Raw genomic sequence first — 18089 nt, 5'->3', positions numbered from 1 at the left:
AAGCCTCAGCAGCGAACCATGCCCTAGCTGCGCAACGCCAGATGCTTAACCCCCTGCACCGGGCTGGGGATTGAACCCACATCTCCACAGGGACCGGAGCTGCTGCAGTCGGGTCCTTAACCCACTGGGCCATGGCAGGAATGCCCCTACTTAGTTTTATAAAACTGTTCTTTTTGGAGGGCAAATATCATATTATAAAGGTTAATATAGGGCCACATAATAAAGAAAATGGCAGAGTTCCCGTCACGGCCCAGCAGAAATGATTCCGCCTAGGAACCATGAGGTTGCAGGTTCGATCCCTGGCCTTGCTCAGTGGGTTAAGGATCTGGCATTGTGGTGAGCTGTGGTGTAGGAGGCAGATGCCACTCGGATCCCTTTTGCTGTGGCTCTGGTGTAGGCCGGCAGCTGTAGCTCTGATCAGACCCGAAGCCTGGGAACTTCCATATACCGCAGGTACAGCCCTAAAAAATTAATAAAGTAATAAAATAATAATAATAATAATAAATAATGGCTGTTGTTAAGTGTTAACCCCATACTTACTCACTTCATCCTCACCACAGACTATTAAGAGCAGCTATTGCTGCCTGCTATTATTTACTTCTCCCCATGAGTTCTTCTTTTTAAATTGAGGTATAGCTGGTTTACAACATTGTGTTTGTTTCAGGTATATTGCCACATGATTCAGTTTTATATATATATATATATATATATATAGTAAATATATTTTATATATATATATTCTTTCTCAGATTCTTTTCCATATGATTTATTACAAGATATTGAATATAGTTCCTCATGCTACACAGTAGGATCTTGTTTTTTATTTATTTTATATACAGTAGTGTGTTGCCTGATTTTGAACATCGAGGAACCGGGGCACAGCGAGAGCAGGGCTAGCTAGTCACAGGACTAAGATAGGATCAGATGCTGTGTGGCCCCTGAGCCCCACATCTCTCCATGGACACTAGGTCCTCTCTCTGATAAGACCTTCACAGCACCATAAACCAAATGGACATACAATTGTTTTTCCCACTTAAATACAAGGGATATAAAATATCGATGTTAACCCCAGGGGCTTGAAATTGGGTGAAATGTATCCTGCTATAATCTGGAAGGGCTCCCCTAGATCTCGTCTCCCTTCCTATGCCTGAAGGAGGCTCCCATTCCAAAGGCTTTCCTGTGCAAGAGCGATGAATGCTCTTGCTTCCCTCCTATTTTGTTTTTTGTTTTTTTTTAATACTTCAAACAACAATAGGTATTTATTTGAGGTAAAAGTAGATAGTATAATAAAGAGGAAAAAAATGACACCAAAACATGTAACCCAAAGATAACCACTGAATGTTCTCATCTGCATTTTATTCTTCAAGAATGCATTATATTCTTTCTTACGCAAGCATTCATATACATTGATACATATAAGCATGCATTTGTATGCTTATCTGCAAAAAAATCCCTCATTTTAGTTTATGAACTTTCACATCACTATAGTGGGTTGGCTTATATCCCGAAAAAGACATGTCCGTACCTCAACCCTCGAGCCTGGGATGAGACCTTATTGGGAATAAGGTCTGTGGACAGGTAACTAAGGATCTTGAAATGAAACCACCCTGGATTTAGAGTGGGCTCTCAATCCCATGACTGGTGTCCTTAGAAAAGAAAGGAGAGCGAGCTCTCTCACACACAGGGGAGACGGGCACGTGAAGATGGAGGCAGGGACTGGAGCTGGGCCGCCACAAACCAAGGAGCTCCAGAAGCCACCGGACACTAGAAGAGCCAAGAATGGATTGTCCCCCAGAGCCTTTGGAGCAAGCATGGTCCTGCCCAACACCTTGCTTGGGGGCTTCAGGTCTCCAGAATCATGAGAGAATACATTTTTTAATTAGAGTAGAGTTGATTTACAGGGTCGTGTCAATTTCCGCTGCACAGCATAGTGACCCATTTTTTACATTAAGCCACAAAGTTTGTGGAGACTTGTTAAGTGTTCTTTGGTAGCTAATGCACTCACCAACAACATACCCCAAATGTCCTTGTGAGTAATTGTCACCCTATACCCTGTAGTTTTTAGGCTATGGCGATAGAAATGTCATTACTTTGTTACAAAATGAAGTAAATACGGTTAACATTTCTCATCATCGCGTGTATCTTTTAAATGGTATCATCACTTTCCATGCTCCCAGCCCCCTCAGGAGGTGGTTACTGCTTGCTAATTCCCGCTTATAAACGAAAAACCGAGGGGCAGGGAGCACAAGGCCTTGGCCCAGGACTGCACACTTGGGGAGCGGGACAGCTTAGGCTTGGACGCAGCACCTCATGCTCCAGAGCCTGGGAAACTGTCAGAGATTTGTTGTGAAGTGACAGGAGCAGTCTATACAGGCACGCTTATTTCAAGGGGTCTTTAAAGGTAATATTATGTTAATACTTGTACAAAATACCTAGACCTAGTGGTAAAAAAGGTGGCTCTTGACCTTGGTGAGAACACATCCATTGCAATCATGGGGACAGAAGCCACAGTGCAGTGAGATATGGCATCCGCGAGAAGTGAAGAATGTTCTCAGGGAATGCAGAAAACTCTTTGTGGAATTTACATCTTGAAGGGAATGATGGGGAGAGAGAGAGAGAGAGGGAGAGACCTGTGTCTGTGTGGGGATTAGGGGCCCCAAGGGATTTTAAAAAGAAATCTTCAGTACCATGAAGTTTGAAAGTGAATATGAAGGAGCCATCTCATCTCAGACTTAACCCTTGAATTTTCCTATATGTTCATTTCCTTCCTCATCGTCTTACCTTCTTTTTTTTTTTTGTCTTTTGTTGTTGTTGTTATTGTTGTTGTTGTTGTTGTTGTTGCTATTTCTTGGGCCGCTCCCGCGGCATATGCAGGTTCCCAGGCTAGGGGTCTAATCGGAGCTGTAGCCACCGGCCTACGCCAGAGCCACAGCAACGTGGGATCCGAGCCGCGTCTGCAACCTACACCACAGCTCACGGCAATGCCGGATCGTCAACCCACTGAGCAAGGGCAGGGACCGAACCCGCAACCTCATGCTTCCTAGTCGGATTCGTTAACCACTGCGCCACGACGGGAACTCCTGTCTTACCTTCTTATTTCACAATATGGTTAATGAAACATGTTGAAAGGACAGTATGGTTTCTAATATGTATTTGTAAACATTAGAGGATAAAAGAATGGACAATCAAGTGTCACGAAGTGGTAGTAAATTGTGGATTTTGGTCCTATGGCGAGGCAGCAGATGGCTGAAGTCCTGGTGTGATGTGGTTGGATGATGCATGATCCGAGGACCCCTGCCCTGGTGACTATGGAGTGGGTCCAGGATTCTCCTTTAAACATATGAACACACCGAGCAGTCCAGGAGCAGCAGTTAGGCAAACCTGACGCCTTGCTGGCCTGGCAGCGTCTCTCACTGAGCTCACGAGGTGAGTTAAAGGCAAGGCTGTCTTCCCACTTCCGGTGGGGAACTGGATTAGGATCTGCCCAGAGGCGCCATGTTGGGCAGCTCCGAGGAGCTCTGCATCAGCCCAGAAACGAGAGTTCCTTCTGTCTTTACAACTTTGAGGTCAAGGCAAAAACTTCCTCTGATATAATATATCAGAGAAATATTTGCTTCCTTCATAAAGATCGCTATCATCGCATTAGGAGAAACAATGAAAAATATCTTTCTACAATGCTTGCCTTAGCCCCAAGACTCAGCCACCCCTTCTGCTGGATCTTGACTTTTAAAGAGCCCTTGAAGTTCCACCATATGCCATATGCTTTGGGCAAGTTTTCTCATCTTCTCCTTGGGGTGGCTGCGTGAGAAAAGCATCCTGAGTCCCCTTTCACAGACAGCAAAGCTCACGCACAAAGTACCTACGCTACCTCTCCAGATAAGTGGTAGGACTAGAATGAAATTACATCCCTCGCCTTACGTGGAGGACACAGAGCAACCTCCCTTTTAGAAAATGGGCTTCCAAGCCCTGAGAAATGAGCATCTTACACTCCCCTGATATAGTGGCCCCAAGGTTACTCACTCAAAACTCCCTCTTGATGGGCATTTCCTTGTGGTGCAGCTGTAAAGGATCTAGTGTTGTCACTGCAGCAGCTCAGGTCACTGCTGTGGCTCGGGTTTGATCACTGGCCCAGGAACTTCCACACCCCCCAGGCGCAGCCAAATTAAAAAAAAAAAATCCCTCTTGATGATGAAGATGACAGTGCACATATATGTACACATACATTCTTCACTTTCCAAACATTCCTGTGTAGAAAAACAAGGGAGAGTTAAAAAGTGAATTGACAGTGTGTGTGTGTGTCTCCATATGTCCTATAGTTTGTACACTCCATCTCACAAGGGTAGCTTTATCTTCAGATCAGACCAGGGCGTGATTTCGATCTCAGATTTAGATATTCCAGAAAATGGTGGATACAGAGAAATTGCTGCAAGTGAAATATTCCGGAAAACCCTGGCTAAACCTTTAACCCAGATCCCAAACTTCATCCTTCCTCTCCTTTGCCAAGCCCCTTGGTCTGAGCCTCAGAGCCGAAAGCCTGGCTCTGGCCAGCAGGTGGCTTCCGCCTCCACTTTTCTTCTGCAAAGAAAATGAGCACATTATGCCACGAAAAAAAAAAAAAAAAAAAAGATCTTGGACGATTCTGTTTACTAAGACATTAATTACGTTTGTAAAATTTGTAGGTATTAATAAAGCAGTTCCATCTGCTGTTGAACCCAAAGGAACATCGAGTTCATTGCAGTATCTCTTTCCTTCATCAGTGTCGGCTGACGCATCCCTAGTGCAGAGGAGGGTTCCTCCCAGAGAACAGGGTGTTCACACCCTCCATCGCCCCACGCCTGCAGAGCCTGCGCAGACCTTCTCCCGCCTCCTGTCTGTCATCCCGTGCCCATAACACTGGACACGGCTGCCGAGGCCCCGTTCTGGAACCCCATTCTCTCTTTCACCTCCCGCCATTCCTGCCTAGCCCTTCAACAGCCAGCCTCTGTCAAGACGCTGTTGCCACCTGGCGTTTCATCTTTGTATGCAAGACCCAGAGGACATGTTTTTACAGTCTTCTTTCACACTTTAACAGCTGTTCCGGACAGAATCAGAATTACTCTGTACATAGGTGGTTCAGGCTGGGTTTTGAGGGAGGGGATGGTTTTTTGGTTTTCTTTCGGTTTTTTTGCTCTTGCAATAAACATCCTTGTAAAGCAGTGTGACAATGACGGTACATTGGTGCCACCTCGTGACAGTAGCCTGAACTGTATCTTGAATATTGCTGAGCCAGAAGGTGGGAGGAAGGGGCTGTGGCCAAAGTCCAGAGCTCTCTGGAAGTCTGGGTGACAAAACGATGTACGCACTCAGGCTACAGGGATACGGAGGTATCACCGAGACAGAAAGTACAGCCTCTTTACTGTAGGCTCAATAGAAAGCTCTGTGTGAGTTCCGACAACAAGATTATTTTTATTTTCAGATTTGAAGGAAAAGATCATTCTCATTTTTACTTTTTAAGACCTCTGGACAGATAGGTATACAGCCATATAAGCAAAAAATGGCTCCATGGCATTTAGAGTCATTGCAACCCGCTTTGGCAGTTATTGTGACCATATTTCCCTGTAAATACATTTCAGTGATAACATTTTAAATCACTTGACAACAAAATTCCCCCTATTTTTTATATCGACCCGTTGTTACACCACATGGAGGTTCCAAAATGCACTTTTCCAGGACTAGTGATGTAAATACAGTTCTTTACCAAGTTTTCAATTACAAACAATAATGTACTTAACATCCTTGCTCATATAAGTGCAGATATCTTAGCGAGCATTTTCATAAGTTCCAGAAAGCGTTCTACCAAAACCGTGAAAAGTGTATTTTATATGAACACAACGTTGTAAAAAACGATGACTACTTTCTGTTTCTAGCAGTGCTGTATGAACATTTCTGTTTCTGTACACTTTGGAAATAACCTGACCTGTGGCTCATCTGATAGGCAACGAATCCCGTCTCCTTATTGTTTTCATGGGTATCCCAGTTTTGCTGCTTGACTGGTATTCCATCCTGTGGATGTGACATAATTGACTCTCACAACCTCATGTCATTTGGAATTCAGTGTTTCTTACATTCCCCATGGTCAGTGCTGTGCGGCTGGCATTTATATGTGCTGAAAGCCACAGTTTAGAACATGTGGCTATTTCCACTGGTGAGCTGAATGTGTGCTCTTTCAGCCCAGAAGCAGTCTTGCGAGAGTCCTAGAGTTTGTAAGAGAATCTGGTAGCTGTATGAATATCGATGGTGGGTGTGTGTGGGTGGGTGTGGGTGTGTGTGTGCACGCACAAGCTGTATGAATATCGATGGTGGGTGTGTGTGGGTGGGTGCACATGTGCATGCACTGCCGACCACATTCCCTTCTCCTTCCCTCAACTCCTTCATGGCCTTGCTTCTCCTTTGTTCTCCCTTCCTAAATCCAGGTCCAGAAATGAAGGTCGAGAATTATCAGGATGGCAATCCTTATAACCAACTCCTATAGCCTCTGGAACTACGTCCCGAATGTAATTTGCTCCTTACAAACAGAACTGCTGGCCAACATCATCGTTTAAACAGCTTTCTCTGAGTAAAATTGACAGACAGTGCAATTCGCACATGTTACGATTATAGTGTGATGATTTTTAGTAAATGCATTCAACCATCACCGTAATTGAATTTCCACATTTCCGTCATTCCCAAATGTTCCATAATGCTTGAAAGCAGTAAATCCCTGTACCCATTCTTAGCCCCAGGCAAGCACTGATTTGCTTTCTGTCTCTGTGGGTTTGCCTATTTTGCACAGTGCCTATAAATCGAATCATATAATATTTGGTCTTTTATGTTTCTTCGCTTAGCATAATGGTTTCAAGGATCATATATGCTGTACATGTATCAGTGCTTCATTCATTTCATGGCCGAATAAGTTTGCTGTGTGGCTATGCCCAATTTTTCTTGTACGTTTATCAATTGAGAGGCATTTCGGCTGTCCACTTTTTGGTTATGATGACTAATGGTACCATGAACATTTTTCTGCAAGTGTTATGCAGACATGTTTTTAGTTCTCTTGAGTGTGTAACTAGAAGTGGAATTGCTGGATCATATGGCACCTCCGCATGTGAGACAACTTTACAATTTCAGATGGTTTCATTCCATAATTGGGAACACCTTGAGCAAAAAGATAGGTAAGACAGAGTCTGGTGAGGTGATGCTAACAATTATTGTTATCCTGCTATAGACCTATCTGTCAAATCCCCTTCAATGCTGCCAAAGCATGAGCCATGTCGGGACATTTTAAACTTCATTTGAAAGCCCCTTACCTGTAGCTCACACTTCCCCATTATCTGACTTGGCCTCCGTGGAAGGTATTTTGCAATCTCGATTCCAGATAACTGATAACATCAGTGTGCCATGTAGTCCTTGTCTGTAGACAAGCAAATTAATTACATCTTGGGTAGGGGAAACTGTCTCCGCTTGAACCTGCACTTCGACACTCATGATGTAGAATGTGACCAAAGGGTGGTTGGTTGATTTTGGCGAGAGAAATTACAGTGGCAGAGTGGAGGGACTTCGCCATGAGATTAGGGCTGAAGACTGAGTGGGAGGGGAGTGTGAACTCGAGCATCAAGAATTCCTTACAGGAGGCAGCTAACGCCGGGGTTGGGGGGCAGGGGGTGGGGGGCTGGTGCTGAGGGTGGGCCCGGCGGGAGCAGGCAGACCAGGTGGAAATGGACATGAGGCGCAGCGAGGCTGGGAACCCACCCTGGTTCATCCCGCGTGGGCAGAGCCGAGCTCCCGGCGCACCAGAGCCGGGAGCAGAAGAGCCAAGTCAGGGCTGAGTGGGCAGAAGAGAGCCCAGGCTGAGACATGGCCACTTTTCGCCCAGCAGGGCACATGCAACTGCCCTGAGCTGCTGTCATTCGCTCTCGTCTGATGGATACTTTCTCATCGAGCATCTGCAAGCCTTGAGCCAAGCTGTGCCCAGCAAACTACCCGAGAGGTACTTGATCCTTCCCATCACAAGAAACTTATATGTTGGGAGATCAGCACCAGCTCACGTGCTTCTCCATAAAGCCTCGTCAAGCACACTGGGTCCCATGTGCCCAGAGGCTGATCAATACCCTTCCCAGTGCGCTGCAGCCTCAGGCTACCTCTGTCCTTGTGGGCAAGATGGGTCCTTAAGTGGAACTCCTGTTCAGACTTTTCAAAAGCAATTTTCCAAGAGATTATCATACTAAGAGTAGGATTTTTGGACCCATATGCCAACCTCAAGGGGAAAAATTTTCCCCGAAAAGGCTGAGAACCTCTGCAGGCAGCCAGGCCACTGGAAAAGCTTTCAGTGTCAAGACTCACAGTGCTGGGGAAAAACAATGATGTAAGTTCCATTTATAACCCAAGAAAAAATATTTATAAGCAAAGAAAAATAAAAGGATCTATATTGTACACCAAAAAAAAAAAAAAAAGCAGTTTTGCAGACCACAGAGAATGCTGTTATAGACTGGGAAAAAGATAGTAATTAACAAGCAGTTCTCTCAATCAAAACTCCCCAGTCTTTTATGTCTTGTGATTGTTTCCCAGAAAAAAACATATATAACCTTGAAAACCTCCTTAGTAATTTTATTCATTCATTCATTCATTCATTTAGGGCAAGACTGCAGCATGTGGAAGTTCCGGGGGCCAGTGATGGAATCCGAGCCACAGCAGCCACCCGAGCCACTGCAGTGACAACACCAGACCCTTAGCCACTGCCCCACAAAGGAAATCCCCTCTTAGTAATTTTAATCATTTTATTTTATCACATTTTCATGTGATATCAAGAAGCATGTTGAGGTAAAATAATAGTTTAGAATGTTACCAAAATAATGTATTTTGGAGTTCTCACTGTGGCTCAGAGCAAACAAATCCGACTAGCATCTATGAGGACCCAGGTTCGATCCCTGGCCTTGCTCAGTGGGTTAAAGACCTGGCATTGCCGTGAGCTGTGGTGTAGGTCGAAGATGTGGCTCGGATCCTGAGCTGTTGTGGCTGTGGCATAGGCTGGCAGCTGTTGCTCTGATTCCACCCCTAGCCTGGGAACCTCCATATGCCACATGTGTGGCCCTAAAAAGACCAAAAAAAATGTATTTTAATGTTTATGATCAATATAATTTTAATAATCAGAAAACGTGAGCTGGGTTTGACTTTTGGCATTTTCTATGTGATCATGCTGTTTTGAAAGAAAATATATGATTTGTCTAAAAGTGAATTTTCAAGTGACATTCTATATTAAGCCTGGTTTGGGGAAGCAAGCACATTTAATTTACATGTTAGGTTTTCAAATTTGTGTTTCTTTTAAAAAAGTTAGATACAACCTTAAATTCCTTTTAGGTTTACAACATTATGTATGATATGTTAAATACACATATGTTAAAGCGTAGGTGGAAATCTCATTGTGTGTTTGGGCATTAAAAAATGAAAAAATCTTTCACAACAATATTGGTAATTCTCTTTTGTGCTTTAAACCTCAGTTAGCTTATGTTTATAATTTTCATATTTTGTTTCTAAATGGTGCAAGAGTTCAGTGAAAAGAAAAATATTTGGCTCATTTCCAAGCCTTTCTCTGAAAATAAACACATTGTGAGTGTTTAGAGTGTGAAGAGTCCTTATTTCCAACAAAAACTGAGTATCACATTAGTATAATTTTAACATTGATTTTGGAGTTTCTAGAGATGTCTTAATGTGTTATACAAAATTTTCTATCCGATGAATGCAAAATTTATAGAATCTGATGGAGATTGTCTTAAGATAAACTTGCAGTTATTCATTTGGTCTTCATGGAGTTTTATTTCAACATCGTTATACATGTAATTAGCCAAAACATTGCTAAAAACTTCATCATACATGCAATTAGCCAAAACATTGCTAAAAACAATACAATTTAAAACTGAGTAAGTGTTTAAGTCTACGCAGTAGATTGTGTTGTTCAGGGTGATTGAATATACTCTTCGGGTCTCCATTAAGTGCCAAGCATATATCCATCATAGTGCATTTGAAGGCTCTCAGATTGCTCTGTTTTCAAAGAGAAACACATTATCCTTTAGCTTAAAAAAAAAAGAATTCATTGTACCTGTTTGGTTGCATGGTGCAGAATATGTATGTAAAGAGGTCAGTAACTAGAGATTTGGACAGAGGTCCATGCCTTACAACCACCCTTTTGAGACTTGAGCCGATCGTACTCTTAATGGGAAGGGGCCATCTCTTCTTAGATCTAACATCTGAATGTACCACACCAGCCTTCCCACACTTTACTTCCTCGTTTCCATTTTGGAGATGCCAAAAACTTAACCAAAGGATCAGGGAGAGTTTTTCTTTTTTCTTTTCTTTTCTTACCTTATCTTTTTTTGTTTTTGTTTTTGTTTTTGTTTTTTTAAGGCCACACCTGCAGCATATGGAAGTTCCTGGGGTACGGGTAGAGTTGGAGCTGCAGCTGCCAGCCACAGCCACAGCCACAGCCACAGCAATGAGGGATCTGAGCCACGTCTGAGACCTACACCACAGCTCACAGCAACACCAGCTCCTTAACCCACTGAGTGAGCCTAGGGATCAAACCCACATCCTCCCAGATACTAGCCGGATTCTTAAGCCACTGAGCCACCATGGGAACTCCTAGAGCTAGTTTCTTTTTAATGCCTGTTAAATGTAAGGGTGTACGAAAAGATGGGCTGCAAGATGTGTCAACCATGTGCTGGGATTTGAAGGATTTTTATCTCCCAGTGTAGAGCTTCTCATGCAGATGACTGAACCCATGATGGTGGGTGGCTGAGAAGATGCAGCTCCTCAGGCCTCTGTAACCGATGGCTGCAAGCTGGGAGCCTCCAACTTCAGTGTTCAGAAGCAGATTTAGACAGACCACTTCATCTTACATAACAGAGGGATCCGCCTCTGACCTGAGCAGGTGAGTTCACAGACAGGCGTGCTTTCCATCTGGGGGAACGGGACTACTGCCTACTCAGAAACATGTTGGGGTCCAACTCTTGTGCCATTATGAAAGACTCAAGAACTAGCAGAGCCAGCTTCTCTAAACTTGAACTCAACATCTATGGGAGAGATATTCTCAAACTTCTTTTAGGGAAACACACTGTCGTTAGGAGCCTCCAGAGTCCCCCACCGCCCCACAAAACATACACACACACACACACACACACACACACAGGAACCTACATACAGGCAGTGGCCCTAGAACTTGCCACCTGAGGAGGCTGTTGCTAACTGTTAAGTTGCATATGTCACTGGACCTTTTTGCATTAATAACTAATGAAAATGATGATTAGAAGAGTATTTTGCATACTAGGCATATTTATTTATTTATTTATTTATTTATTTATTTATTTATTTATTTAATTTTATTTTCAGGGCTGCACCTCTGGCATGTGGAGGTTCCCAGCCTAGGGGTCTAATCGGAGCTGTAGCCACGGGCCTCTGTCTCAGCCACAGCAACACCAGATCAGAGCCGTAACTTCAAACTACACCACAGCTCATGGCAACGCCAGATCCTTAACCTACTGAGCGAGGCCAGGGATCGAACCCACAACCTCATGGTTCCTAGTTGGATTCTTTTCCACTGCACCATGACGGGAACTCCTAGGCATGTTTTTAAATAACCTTACTGTCGGAGTTCCCGTCGTGGCGCAGTGGTTAACGAATCCGACTCGGAACCATGAGGTTGCGGGTTCGGTCCCTGCCCTTGCTCAGTGGGTTAACGATCCGGCATTGCCGTGAGCTGTGGTGTAGGTTGCAGACGCGGCTCGGATCCCGCGTTGCTGTGGCTCTGGCGTAGGCCGGTGGCTACAGCTCCGATTCAACCCCTGGCCTGGGAACCTCCATATGCCGCGGGAGCGGCCCAAGAAATAGCAACAACAACAACAACAACAACAAAAGACAAAAGACAAAAAAAAAAATAACCTTACTGTCCAATTAAATAGGATAATAATAATGGAATTTCTACATTCATATTTTTCAGGTGTAACAACAAACTATTGAGCATTCCCAGTGTGGCTGTGCCTATGGGGAATCCTACAAGGCCTGATACTGCTGGTGGAGAGTTCAACTAGTACAATCTTTTTACAGGTTGATTTGTCAATATGCATTAATGGATCCTAACCCTAACCCTCACCTTTGATCTCCATGCATTTGGAGCCTGCTCTTGCAATTATTTATCCTCAGCATAACACCTCTCCTCAATCAGAGCATGCATATCCCTTATGTTGTCTGGGAATTCACTTTTCAAAATTAATGACCTAAACACACTCCCTCGTCCTTACAGACTAGGAACTTGAAGTACCGTGGTGCTCACTGACTCGCAGAAATACAGGCAGGGCTAGCAACCTTGCATCAGAGGTGAAGATAGATTTCCGAAGTGACACAGGTCAGCAGGAAAGCAAGCCTTGCTTGAATAGCTGAGCATCAGGCAGTCTGCACTTGGACGTACAGGTGTCGGTTTCTGCTTTTCCACTTAAGAAAAGGATGACTCCCAGTCAAGTTGCTTAACCTCTCCACATTCTTGTTTCTCCAGCTACAAAATGGTGTAAAGATATATTCTCTCCCAGGCATGCTGTGGAAAATATGACATATACAAATGCATGCATTTGCTAAAGTTAAGTCCCTATGGTTTTCTGGGTCAGAGGTCCTGCCCTGATATATAACTTTTCAGCTCCAACCACCCTAAGACCACTCACAAATGGCCGTGCAAGTGCAAAGCAATGCAAGGACTTGTGCCGATAGAACTCATTCGACACACAGTATCATAATACCTGAAGTGTAGATTGGAAAGTAACTACTTAGAAATCAGGAGTTCCCATTGTGGCGCAGTGGTTAACGAATCCGACTAGGAACCATGAGGTTGCAGGTTCGGTCCCTGCCCTTGCTCAGTGGGTTAAGGATCCGGCGTTGCCGTGAGCTGTGGTGTAGGTTGCAGATGTGGCTCGGATCCCGCGTTGCTGTGGCTCTGGCGTAGGCCGGTGGACACAGCTCCGATTCGACCCCTAGCCTGGGAACCTCCATATGCCATGGGAGCGGCCCAAAGAAATAGCAAAAAGACAAAAAAAGAAAAGAAAGAAAAGATAAAAGAAATCACTGCTCCCTCCATCCCATCGAAGGTCTCAAAAGTGCTTTCCCAGAGGGCCTTTACATCTGAGAGGTTTTAGCCAAAAAATGGCCGGGATGGGGGAAATGACTTACCCATGAACCTAGGATGGACCTGGCCCCAGTGATTTATGGGAGTGTTCTTCTGCAAAGCCTATTCTTGCTGGGTTACCTTATGCCTTATTCTTAAGAAATGAACAGAGAATATTAAAAGCGGGATGGGAAACGCATATGAATAATGCAAAATGGACCAATGGTTTTCCTCCACTGGAAATGCTCCAGTCAGTTTTCCTTTTTCCTAAATTATCTGAGAAATGACTCCAGCAGAGAAATGACACGGAAGTGATTACATAAGGAAGATCTATACATTTCCCTTCCATTTACTATTTCCACACCATTGTCTTCTTGTTTGTTTTTTGTCTTTTCTAGGGCCGCTCCCGAGGCATATGGAGGTTCCCAGGCTAGGGGTCTAATCGGAGCTGTAGCTGCTGGCCTATACCAGAGCCACAGCAACATGGGATCCGAGCCATGTCTGCGACCTACACCACAGCTCACGGCAATGCCGGATCCTTAACCCACTGAGCAAGGCCAGGGATGGAACCTGCAACCTCATGGTTCCTAGTCGGATTCGTTAACCACTGCGCCACGACGGGAACTCCTCCATTGTCTTCTTATCACGCTACTTAGATTGTATCAAGGAACTCTCCTTGAAGGTAGATCAGGTATGGAATAAGAAGACAACTAGTATCTATTTAGTACTGTAGGTATCATAGGCTGAATTGACCTGAGGTATTTTGCTCCTCTCCGGAGTTGCTTAATATGGATTTCATTGTTTCCATTTTACAAGAAAGGCAAACTCAGAAATATGAGGCAGCCATTATAAATTCCCCATGTGCTTTCCACACCATTTTTTTTTTGCAGCCTCTAATGATCATTGCCTAGAACTAATTTCATTAAAGCTTGCAAAAGTAAGATGTACTAATTCTTTGATGTCTTCTGCATGCATTTGCTGAAATTATTTTATAAAAGCACCTTTTCATCACCTCTAAGGTTATGTGTAGGTCTGATATACACAGGAAAGGCAAGGTGAATATGCAACTCTTTTGCAATATTTCCACTTTCGAAAATGAGTCGTTTTCCTAGGACTCTCAAAGGTGAGCAGTGAGTTGGTTCTGGTGGCTTTTACCTAAGAGTGTCATCATGAGCTCATAGATGTTTCTGTATTTGATGTGTCGTAATGCAGTATTAGTCATTAGTTTTTGATGTTCAAGTTGGTCTATCTTTGGCCAGTGGGAGTCCATTTCGCTCAGCCTCTGGAACTTTTTTGAAGTTCTTATTTGTATGAGAGTTCAGTCCAGACTCATCTGGTACAATCTCTATGCAGCCCTAGAATCAGCCATTTCTCCAAGGGAGACTGGTTCCTTTTAGTGGGAAATGAGTTTAGAGAATTCGGTCTAGGGACTGGAGATGCTGGTGGCTCTTGGGTTGCTCATGGTTTCTTGCATTTTTCAGTTGCATGGCGCCAATAAATCTAGGTTTCTTTCTTTCTTTCTTTCTTTTTTTTTTTTTTGGTCATTTTTGTCTTTTTAGGGCCACACCCGCAGCATATGGAAGTTCCCAGGCTAGGGGTTGAATCAGAGCTGTAGCTACTGGCCTACATCACAGCCCCAGCAACATGGGATCCAAGCCACGTCTGCCACCTACACTACAGCTCACAGCAATGCCAGATCCTTAATCCACTGAGAGAAGCCAGGGATCGAACCCGCCTCCTCACGGATACTAGTTGGGTTGGTTAAATGCTGAGCCACGATGGGAACTACCCCAGTTTGTAATTTTAAGTTTTACTTTGCTTCTGGGATTTTTTTTTTTTTTTGCCATGCAGTTCTTGATGAAATCAAGTGTATCATGGTTTTCCCTTGTTGCTTCTGGATTTGAAGCCGTATTTAGAAAAAATTTCTCCACTACTAGCTTATAGAGGAATTTCCTGTGGGCATATGTGTGTGGACAGGAGAGAGAGAAAGGCATCATAGTACAGTGTCAGGTGTCAGAAAAATGCAGAGAAGAGGTGACCGCATGTGAGAAATCTGTGGAAACCATTTCACTATGTCAAGAGAACGAGGGATTTGGACCAGAGTCTTGGTCCTGTGTGTGTCTGGTTAGGTCGATCTCTATGTTTTTCAGTCTCCTGTGGATATGGATCCAGGCTACCCAACTGGCAGAAGTCTTCATGAAGCAGAAACTCTACGTCCCCTCAAATGGACTTGTCAGATGACTACATGGATAGAACCACCCTTCTAGGGATAAGTCAGATACAAAACCAATTCGGAAATGTACCACTCTGACAGAGCAAAGGCCTAAGGAGAAAGTAAAACCTCCAGCTGGAGCCCATGAGAAGAAGCAAGACTGAAAGCAATACTGTTCACCTAGTCCTGCAGTCTGTGAGTGAGAGCCTGTCAAGAGAAGGTAGCAGTCTATGGATGAGTCCTAAGAGGATGGAAGTGTGAGTTAGAAGGTGCTACAGTTTTCCAAGCTACAATCTCTCCCACTCAGCTGCATCATTTCCTGCTTTGATGCTGGTTTCCAGGACTCAGGGTCAAGCCTGGACTAATCTCAGGTAGAATGGAGCCTGAGGGCGTACCCCACGGGGTGGGCACTAACATCCATCTTGCTTCCTGTGGGCATTTCCCATGATGCAGCGCTGGAGATGAAGAGAGGGAGGTTGGGATGCAGGCAAGGAACTGGACTGACAGCTTCTGACTCATGGTACACACATAATACACAGTAATAAATGAATGAGAAGCAGGATGGGAATCACAATATGCCCTCTTAGACTTTTGGATGCATGTGAGTTAAGCTGAGGTCACTGCACTTATTTTTTTTTTTTTCTAATAGGCTTTGAGGAAACTTTCTGCTTCTGTCTTTAAAAATTGTCTTTTCCTTCCTTGGGGAGGTGAGAAAAAACCTGTAGGAAATGGAGCGATGCTCCCTGGTGACCAGAGTCAGAACTGCAGGTGTGAAAGTCTGAACTGGGAGCTTGGCAAAGGGTGGGAAATGGAAAGGGCTGTGGTGGGGAGGGAGGGAGGTGAGTGTATTTCATCCTATAGGCCAAGATTTCTAGATTTCATACACTAGCAGCACTCCTTCTGTACTGATGCCCTGCCTGGGGTCTTCAAGCCCTGGGACTTGAAATCCAACCCCTAAGTGAACTGAGTAGAAATCTGGATGAGTCAGCATGTGAATAATTGGGTGTGAAGATGTTTGCGACAAAGAAACATACACAAATACACACATAGGAAACCGTCAAATAAATTGTTTTGAGCTGCTTCCAAAGCAATGAATATATGAACAGTATATTTGTAATCAGTTTAATATATACATGTGTGTATGTGTGTGTGTGTGTGTGTGTGTGTGTGTGTTGCTTTTTAGGGCCACACCTGTGGCATAAGGAGGTTCCCAGGCTAGGGGTCAAGTGGGAGCTACAGCTGCTGGTCTCCACCGCAGCCACAGCCAGGCAGGGATCCAAGCCACGTCAGCTATCTACATGACAACTCAGAGCCACGCCAGATCATTAACCCACTGAGCGAGGCCAGGAATCGAACCCCCATCCTCATGGATAACAGTTGGACTCATTTCCACTGAGCCACGACGGGAACTCCCTTTATATAAATATATATTTGTTTTGTTTTGGCTTTTTTCTTTCTGTCCACGGTAGACATTGGGGCCCCCACACCAAGTCCTCTTGGGACACGGAGCAGGTTTTCATCCCCACCTTCATCGCATCCACCAGGGAGCATGACACAGCCCAGATTCCACATCGGGAAGTTTCTCCACCCTCAGTCTTTAAGCCCTGGAAATCCATCATCTACGTGGGAGCTGCTGCTGGTCAGCCTGTGCAGAGGGCAAGGGGTAGACATTTGAGCCCGGAAAATTTACATATTCTGTGAGTCAGAGTTTGGCCATCTGAAAAATGGGACTCAGGGTGCCTACTTCCAGACTTGTTAAGAAAAGGAGAAAATCTTAAAGAATGTCTGGCATGCAGTAGGACTTGGAGGGAGATCTATTACTCCTGGCCCACCTTGCCTATGAGATAGAATATCTTAAGTAGCATGTGGAAATGTAGCAGCAAGAAGTGAACTTTGGTGCTCTCTCATCATTTCCTTTTTCCATCGTGCTTTCCTGTCCCCTTATTTTCCTTCTCGTTTGACCAGAAGCGATTTCTTATTGAGTCCCAGGAAGAAGAATTAGTGCAGAAGAGCAAAGAATAGCATCAGATCAGCTAGACAGAAGGCATCAAAGACGAGTTCCAGACCCATCATCGGACCACAGGACCTGGGCTGAGTCTTGTTGGCCTCGGTCCTAATACAGAAGCGGGGGTTGGGGCGGGGCCTCTTGGGTCCGAAGACCAGGCTTTGATCCTGGGCACTCTTTGTTGCTGGTTGATTTGTCTTGAACAAGTCATTTATCTAATACGGGTATTCTAATTGTTGGTATCTTTTATTATGGCTGTGGTATTTTTTTTTCAGTTTTATAAGTATTCTTACTCTCCAGCCCAAATGTGAATGATAGGAATGGTGATTAGCACAGAGGTAGAGATGAACCCACCTGAGGGTGGAGACTACAAGGAAGTGACAATGGAGAATGTAGGTGAAGTCAGCAGACAAGCATTGGGTTCTCTCCGGGTGCCAGGCCCTGTGCCTACCTCTCAGGACCCAGGGAAGGTTCTTTTACCTAAGAGCACCCCTGGTTCTTTGCTGCAGACAGGGGCAACCTGGGGGCTGCCAGGGAGGTGCCCAGCTGAAGGCCTATGCCCTTGTCAGCCCCCCCGCCCCCACCGAAGGCCACTAAAGCTGCCCTTCCATTAAGGCCCATCTTTCCGCTCCTTGTATCCAAAAAGATTCCCCCCGCAGAAACGTCCAGAACTGACCCCTGAATGTCCTCAAAAGTTTGTCCTGCACACTGGGGAA

The sequence above is a fragment of the Phacochoerus africanus genome, chromosome X (assembly GCF_016906955.1).
Source record: "Phacochoerus africanus isolate WHEZ1 chromosome X, ROS_Pafr_v1, whole genome shotgun sequence".
In the NCBI taxonomy this organism is placed as follows: Eukaryota; Metazoa; Chordata; class Mammalia; order Artiodactyla; family Suidae; genus Phacochoerus; species Phacochoerus africanus.
Note: the sequence above shows the minus strand (reverse complement) of the source record.